The 7,962-nt window shown below is 43.5% G+C and overlaps 1 long non-coding RNA gene across 1 annotated transcript; it reads right to left on the reverse strand.

Annotated features, from left to right (window-relative positions):
* Nucleotides 1-1,153: 1,153 nt before the first annotated feature.
* LOC311077160 lies at nt 1,154-1,959 on the reverse strand. The gene is made up of 3 exons (XR_014604773.1): nt 1,794-1,959; nt 1,563-1,714; nt 1,154-1,478 (listed from the first exon to the last, which is right to left on the reverse strand). It is a non-coding gene; the product is annotated as an uncharacterized lncRNA (long non-coding RNA).
* Nucleotides 1,960-7,962: the final 6,003 nt, after the last annotated feature.

A 7,962-nucleotide genomic window follows, 5' to 3' on the forward strand; every position in this document is an offset into this window, starting at 1 on the left:
GGCACCACAGGTGGATAACATGCAACTTTGCACCTCTTCTGAAGGTGGAACTCCTTCGTCAGTGGCACAACATGACCTGCCCAACATTCTACCAACTCCTGGAAGGGAAATACAAGAAGTCACTGCCCGGGTACAAGGGAACTGGGATACCTTGTTTGACTTAATGGCAAGACAAGAAAGAAGAGTGGATGAACTTACCCAGGAAGATACCTGAAAGATACCTCTTCACATCACCAGAGCCAGATTTCTGATCTTGCTGCAAAAGTGGAGGATAACAAAAATCAAGTTTTAACCCTGTTTACTACCACTAAGCAACAAGAGGAATCTGAAGCAGATAACCTAACTAAAGAAATGAAGTTAATGATCACGGAAGAACTCCAGAAGGTGGAATCTACCTTGGTGTCCGAACTACGATTCATGGTTGATCAACTCCAAGCAGAGGTTCAGCAGGACATCAAAGCTGTTCAACACACTTTCCAAACAAGCCATAATCAGATAACTTCACAACTCCAACAATGTGTTACCCAAACTGATCAATGTCTCACCGGTTTCAAAGAGTTAAAAAGTGAAGTGGAGAAAGGATTTCAGTGTCAAAGTGTCAAAAAAAGTGCAGATCAACAAAAGTTAAGTGTATTGACACCACCAGATCCCAGCACTACCAGTACTTTATCCCAGCCATCTCCTTCAGCTCCAGTGACTCCCTCAACTTCTTCAACCCCTCCTTTAACATCTGTGGTTAAAAGTGACCATATCAAATTAACCTTCCCCACATTTGGAAGGCCTTCAGACGATACAGACCCCCTATTGTACTTAACCAAATGTCAGGATTTTGTGGCTATACATCCCCTGACAGATGCAGACATCCTGGCTACCTTCCGAACTGTCTTGTACGGAACAGCACGTGACTGGTGGGAAGTCAGACGGTCCACCATAACCACTTGGAATGAGTTCGAGATTGCATTTCTATCTGCTTTCCTTTCTGAGGATTATGAGGACGAACTGGCTGAACGTGTCCGTACTAGGATTCAAAGAGACACAATCTATTAGAGACTTTGCGTTTTCTTACAGAGCTCTCTGTAAAAGATGGAAGGCAGATCTTACAGAGGGTGAGATTGTGAAGATGATACTCAAGAATATCAAGCCGTACCTTGCCAGCCAATTGCGTAGCCGAGTGAATACTGTGGAAGAGCTGGTAAAATTAGGACATCAACTGGAAAAAGATTATGAGCAACAGCTTCGTTATGACTGTGGTCGAATGGGCCCTAAGCATCAAGCCACATCGCAAAGACCCTCCTCAAACCAACCTACTGAGAAAATCCCAGTTCAGTGTTGGAGATGTAGAGGACAGCATCCACCAGGAAAATGTCCACACTATTCCTCTCCCCAGTCACCTCAGACATCTGGTCCACAGTATTCCACCAGCGGCAAACAACCTTATCACCCCAAGTCAGGTGGTCACCCATCCAACAACTCTGTTGCTGCAACAAGAAATCATAAGTCACAATCAGCAACCAAGAAAACCTCCTCCTCATCTACAAGCTCTAATGAACGTGTAGCGATACCTCAACAACTAGTTGTTCCCCTTTGTATCGATGCCTGGTCAGGTAAGGCCATTGTGGACACTGGTGCAAGCTACACACTCATCAATGAGAATCTTATGAGGCAGCTTACATCCTCGGACCAGCTGCAACCGTGGTGCCGTGGTCCTCTTTATCTAGCAAATGGAAAAGCAGAGACTCCATTAGGATGGCTGAATACCACAATTAATTTACATGACCAAGCCTTTACCTTACCTACTGCTGTACTTTCATCCCAAGCGCTAGCCTATGCTGTAGTCTTGGGGTTGGACTTTATTTTCTTCAGTGGGCTGCAACTCAATGTCATTGATCAAAAATACTCCTTCAAGCTGGATCCTTCAAAAGAGTACCCCTTTCAACCAGGAAATCCAAGTGTGCCAAATGTAAGTCCCCAAAAAGACAGGTGTCAATTTAAGGAAGCCACACAAAATCTTTCCTTATTAACTTCTGTTCCCCCTTCATCATCACCATTTCAAATTCAACACCCGGACGGTATTGATGAAAAGACATTGATAAAAAATGCTGTAGATGCTGCTCATTTACCCTTTCATGATAAGCTACAGTTACTCCAAATCCTGAACGAAAGCCCTCAAGTATGTACTCTCCGTACTGGACGTACTGAGTTTCTCCAACACAGCATCTATGCCACCAGCCAAGTCCCCATTAAACAACGGCCATACCGTTTGTCTCCCCTCAAGCAACTTGCCCTGGAGGAGCAACTAGATGAGATGTTGAGGCAAGGAATAGTTGAACCATCCCACTCTGGTTGGGCATCACCGGTGGTCTTAGTGCCTAAAAAAGACGGCAAATTTAGATTCTGTGTGGATTATAGAAAAGTTAATTCTGTAACCGAAAGTGATGCTTACCCTCTTCCCAATATAACAGAAATTCTGGAATCACTCTCTGGGGCAGCCATCTTCTCTACAATTGATCTAAACAGTGGATATTGGCAGGTGACCATGGACCCCAACAGCAAAACCAAGACAGCCTTCATCACTCCTGCAGGTCTCTATCAATTTAATGTTATGCCGTTTGGGCTCAAAAATGCTCCCGCAACTTTTCAGAGGCTCATGGAGACAGTTCTGGGAGAACTAAGGAGAAAAATATGCTTTGTGTACATCGATGACATCATTGTGTACTCGCCTTCAATAACCCAGCATTTCCACGACCTCCAGACTGTCCTCCATAGGCTAGAAACTGCTGGTCTCACCATAAACTTGAAGAAAAGTCAATTCTGTCTTCAAGAACTCACCTTCCTAGGACATGTTGTAAGTGTCAAAGGCATTTCAGCAGACCCATGTAAGACTGAAGCCATTCATGCCTACCCTGTGCCTATGAACTTGAAGGAAGTTCAGCGGTTCCTCGGGTTAGCAGGGTGGTATCACCGTTTCGTTCCAAATTTTTCCAAGATTACTGAACCCCTCAACGCACTGAAAAAGAAGGGACATAGTTTTCAATGGTCAATTCAGTGTCAGCAAGCTTTTGACCAGCTAAAGTCGTGTCTCACCTCACCACCCATTCTGGGTCATCCAGATCTTCAGCGGCCATTCATGGTATACACCGATGCCAGTGACATCGGCCTGGGTGCCATATTAGCACAACGGAGGGATGTAGGCAGAGAGGAGGTTATAGCCTATGCAAGCCGAACCTTAACTGGAGCCGAGCTCAATTATACTGCAACAGAGAAGGAATGTCTTGCAGTGATCTGGGCCCTGGAAAAGTGGCAACATTACTTGGAGCACAAGCTTTTTACAGTTGTTGCCGACCATGCTGCACTGCAATGGGTCATGAACTCCACGAAAACTACCAGCCGCCTCATTCGTTGGGTTCTGCGATTGCAGAAATTCGATTTTGTTATTGAGTACCGAAAATGGAAGCTAAATGTAGCTCCAGATGCTCTATCCAGGTCTTCGGTTACCCCAGGATGTAACTTGTACACCAGCGGAAGAGACCTAGCACTGCCTGTATCAGATGTTGTCCTGTGGGACGAACAGCACAAAGACCCCGAAGTTACAATTGTGCCAGTCTGATTGACCAGTACGAAATAATTTAGGACAAATTGTATCACAAAACATACCTGACAAATAACCAACTGCATTACAGAATCTACATTCCCAGCAGTCTCAGATCCACCCTTCTCCAGTACTATCACTCCACTCCCATCTGTGGCCATGGAGGAATCTACAAGACCTATAAGCGACTTCAGGAAGAAGCATTTTGGCCAGGCATGTGGTCAGCGGTGAAACAGCATGTGAGGACCTGTGTTAAATGTCAAACTCTGAAAAGTGATAACAGGAAGCCTGCTGGAAAACTACAGCAAATCACAACAAGCCGCCCAAACCAAATGCTGGGAGTCGACCTCATGGGTCCGTTGCCACGTAGCACAACTCAAAATGAATACCTGCTGGTCTTTGTTGATTATTATTCTCGATGGGTTGAGTTGTTCCCCATTCGGAGTGCCACAGCGAAGAATATTGCCTCCATCTTCAGAAGAGACATCCTGACACGGTGGGGCGTACCAGACTTCATTCTCTCAGACAGAGGCGCTCAGTTTGTTTCATCTGTTTTCAAAGAGTTATGTGAGAACTGGAATGTTACTCCCAAAGTAACTACAGCCTATCACCCACAAACCAACATGACAGAAAGAGTTAATCGAAATCTCAAGAGCATGATGGCAGCCTATGTGGGCGACAACCATCAGAGGTGGGACCAGTTCTTACCAGAATTTAGATTCTCCCTTAATTCAGCCGTTCAAGAGACCACTGGATTAACCCCAGCAGAACTCCAGCTGGGTAGGAAACTCCAAAGTCCAATGGACAAAATACTCTTTGGACCTAATCTAACCCCAGACGCTGCCTCGTATGATGTAGTTCATCATCTTCATCAGCTGCAAACTCAAGCCAAAGAAAACAGCAAGAGAGCCAAAACGAGACAACTGAGGAACTATAACAAAAATAGGAGAGATGTAACATTCAAAAGCAAGGATCGAGTATGGTTGCGTAACTTTCCACAGTCTAATGCACAGCGTAAATTTAGCGCAAAACTAGCCCAAAAATGGAAAGGTCCTTACCGCATTATCAAGCAGCTGGGTCCGTTGAACTATCAAATAGCCCTTGAAGACAGTGGAGAAGATGTACGTACAGCTCACGTTTGCAACATAAAAATGTGTTATCCAACGGCTGCGGAATTGGAGATACAGGAAAAGAAAAAACTCCTGGATATATTTCAAGAATCCTCTGATGACGAAGATTTTCTAGGATTTTAATCTGCATTGTCTCTCTTCTAAACAACCAGAGGTTGTTTTCTTCTAGGGGGGGGTGAGAGTGTGGCAAACAAGAGAATCTGTCCCACAACATTGTTTACTTTCACTTTCATTTTAGCGTGATTCTGGGTGGAGTGTGTCAATTAACAACGGCAGGGAGTTGTATTTAAAGGGAGCGTGTCGTACCTGAACCAGAAGCGTCATCCGTTTGTTTGCACATGAGGTTGCCAGTATGAGTGAGGTTTTATGATGGAAAGACGGCTGCGAGTCAATCAGCTGTATCATGTGTATGTCTGGTGCGTGACTGAAGCAGTGCACTTCCAGACCAACTGTCGTGAGCAGTATTGAAGACAAGGCAAAAACCGCTTATCCACCTATCTGGTGTCTGTTGACCCGCGATACTCATTGGTGCCTTCAATACCTGCAAACGTGGTCAGTACCTCTGCGTCGCCATTACACACACTGCAACACACGCACGCACGCACTCACTCGCATAGCTTTCGTATTTGCACATTCTGTGTGCTTAGTGTTTTGTTTATAATTGTTGTTGCCTGTTAAAATTATTGTTGCTGTTGATTTAATGTTGGTGATTTGCCACGAACTTAATGAGATGTTTATCCAATGTTTTCTTTGTTCTCTCCTTTCTTTTTTTTATGGACATTTTTGTGAATGAATGTGGACACGAATCTGCGAACGTGGATTAGCGTGACGCGGTCGGTTTCCGGCTCGGATCACGAAGACCGCTAGTGTGAACACCAGAGACCGCTAGTGTGAACTTCATTTTCTTATTTTGTTTTTGTTTTATTTATTTATTTTGTCCATTTCGCTTTTCTGTGTGATTGTGATTTTGAGCATATGTGGAAGAATAAATATCCCTTGTGAAATTACCTTTTTTCTGGGATTATTATTATAATTTGTTGTGTAACAGATGGTTACCTTTTCTGCTATCCTGGGTTAAGTTAATTTTTGACAGGTTTAATCCTGTCTGGCGCCCGAAGGTTTTTTCTTTAAAATAGTTATTTAAGTTAGGGCGGCGACCACCGTTACAACACAGACATAGTTAAATACTGATAAGTTTATTAGTGAAACCTCACTTATTTGATTGAATAGAGATTTAAAGAACTCAGGATAGCCACCTCTCATTATAGTAAAACACGCTAGAGAGGCGCTACATTCAGAAAAATTGGTTTGTGTGTCTATAATAACCACTATAGTGTCTATAATTAAGTCACATTTTCAAGTTTTGGGCCAGTTTTTGCATTTGTTGAACCTCTATGTACATTCACTGCACATGAAAAGCAGCTGAATAAGTCCTGTCAAGGATGCTTTTAGAGACCATCTGTAGCAGGTGAGTCGATGCAAGAGTCCAAATTCAGAAAAAATGGGTTTGTGTGTCCATGTAAAACTGTCTGAAAACTCAGATTTGACACAGACATCAGTGGAATTATGTTTATTAGTATTATTACAATACACATATTTACACGTGAACATATGGAGGTTTTAATGGTTTGACAATGACTTAAGAACTTCTATGTATCAGAATTAACAGCCAAATATGGCATCTGTAGTGTAGTTTCTGAGGATTTCTGCTGCCTCAGACTTGCCACAGCAGGTGAGGTCAGTGAAATTGGCTTTATATCAGCACATTTGTCATTTAAGAACGTTTGTTCATCAATAGCTGTTATTTCACAACAGTAGTGTTACTCAATAGTGTTAACAGCACATATAATAATAGATTGCAAAATTAAGTACTCATAAAGATATTCCCTTTTTGAACCACGGCCCTTTAACTCTTCAAAACCTTTAATTATGAACAAAAACAATTCTAATTTAACATGAATTAGGACATGTCCCACCTTCCTGCAAACTTTCTGCACATAGTTTTGTTCTACCATAAACAGAAGAGGACTATTGGAAAAACAGTTACTTAAATTCATTTCAGTTTGTATAACTACATTCATTATTATTGTTGTAATGTCACATGTAGATATGATAAGAACTATTATTAAAGCATATCTGACATGCAAACAGTGTTTCCTCTATGTTGATTTGTCTGTGGTGGCCCTCCCCACGGTATCAGAAATAGGGCTGCATTGTTAGAGTGCATGTCGGAGAATAGCGCAGACACACGCTTCATACCGGAAAAAGGGAGAAAGGAAAAAGAGACGCTGTCCGGATGATAAGCCAGTTGAGATTGTGTGTGTATGTCCTTGAGAACTGTAAGTCGTATAACTTATGTTGTCAGTTCATTTAAACCTGGTCTTGCAAATTTAAATTAAGTTAACTGGTGATTAACTGTGGATCACGGCTGAACGCGTCTTCTCCACACTCACTTACAAACATTTTTTCGCCTATCCTGCGTCTACTCTACACCCGTACCACTAAAAAACAAAACAAAACGGATTATCTCCAAGACTTCAGTCATAAATTAGTATTAATATTGATAGCATCACTGGTAGCGTCGTTGCTAACTTACTGTCCATCTGTTAAAATGGCGAATATATCAGATGTAAGTAGTCTACCTTTTGGTGCAGGTGAGGACACATTTGAGCTGCACGCGGTGCAGTCTGAGCTGGAAGCTGTTGAGAAACAGATCCACGACCTTTTATTGAGACAAGCCGAGCTAAGAGACCAGCGTTTAGCTCTTAAAACATCACACGCCGATGCACACAAATCAGAGATTAACGTTACTAACCCGCTGACTCCGACCTCGTCTACTCCGTGCGTTTCTCAGCATCGGTCCCGAGCGCCGAGGTCGCGATCAGCTATGGTCTCGTTCACTCCGGCTCCAACACGCCACCACGAACCCTGGATATTTCCGCAGCGGAAGACGCGAGTCAGGTCTAGACCAAGACTCTCTCCGACCCTCCCGGTTTTCGAGATATCCACACAAAACCGCTTCTCCCCTCTTCGCGAAACAGAACGCGATGCTATGATCATCGGCGATTCCATCATTCGGCCCGTCCACGTTACATTAGGAAAAAGTAAAGCGCACAGTCACTGCTTTCCTGGTGCTCGTGTTTCTGACATCGCTGCTCGCGTACCCGAGATTCTGAACGGTGACGAGCGCGTCGGAACTGTGGTCCTGCACGCGGGAGTGAACGACATCAGGCTGCGCCAGAC

The sequence above is a fragment of the Abramis brama genome (genome assembly GCF_963993115.1).
Source record: "Abramis brama genome assembly, contig: SCAFFOLD_52, whole genome shotgun sequence".
Classification (NCBI taxonomy): Eukaryota; Metazoa; Chordata; class Actinopteri; order Cypriniformes; family Leuciscidae; genus Abramis; species Abramis brama.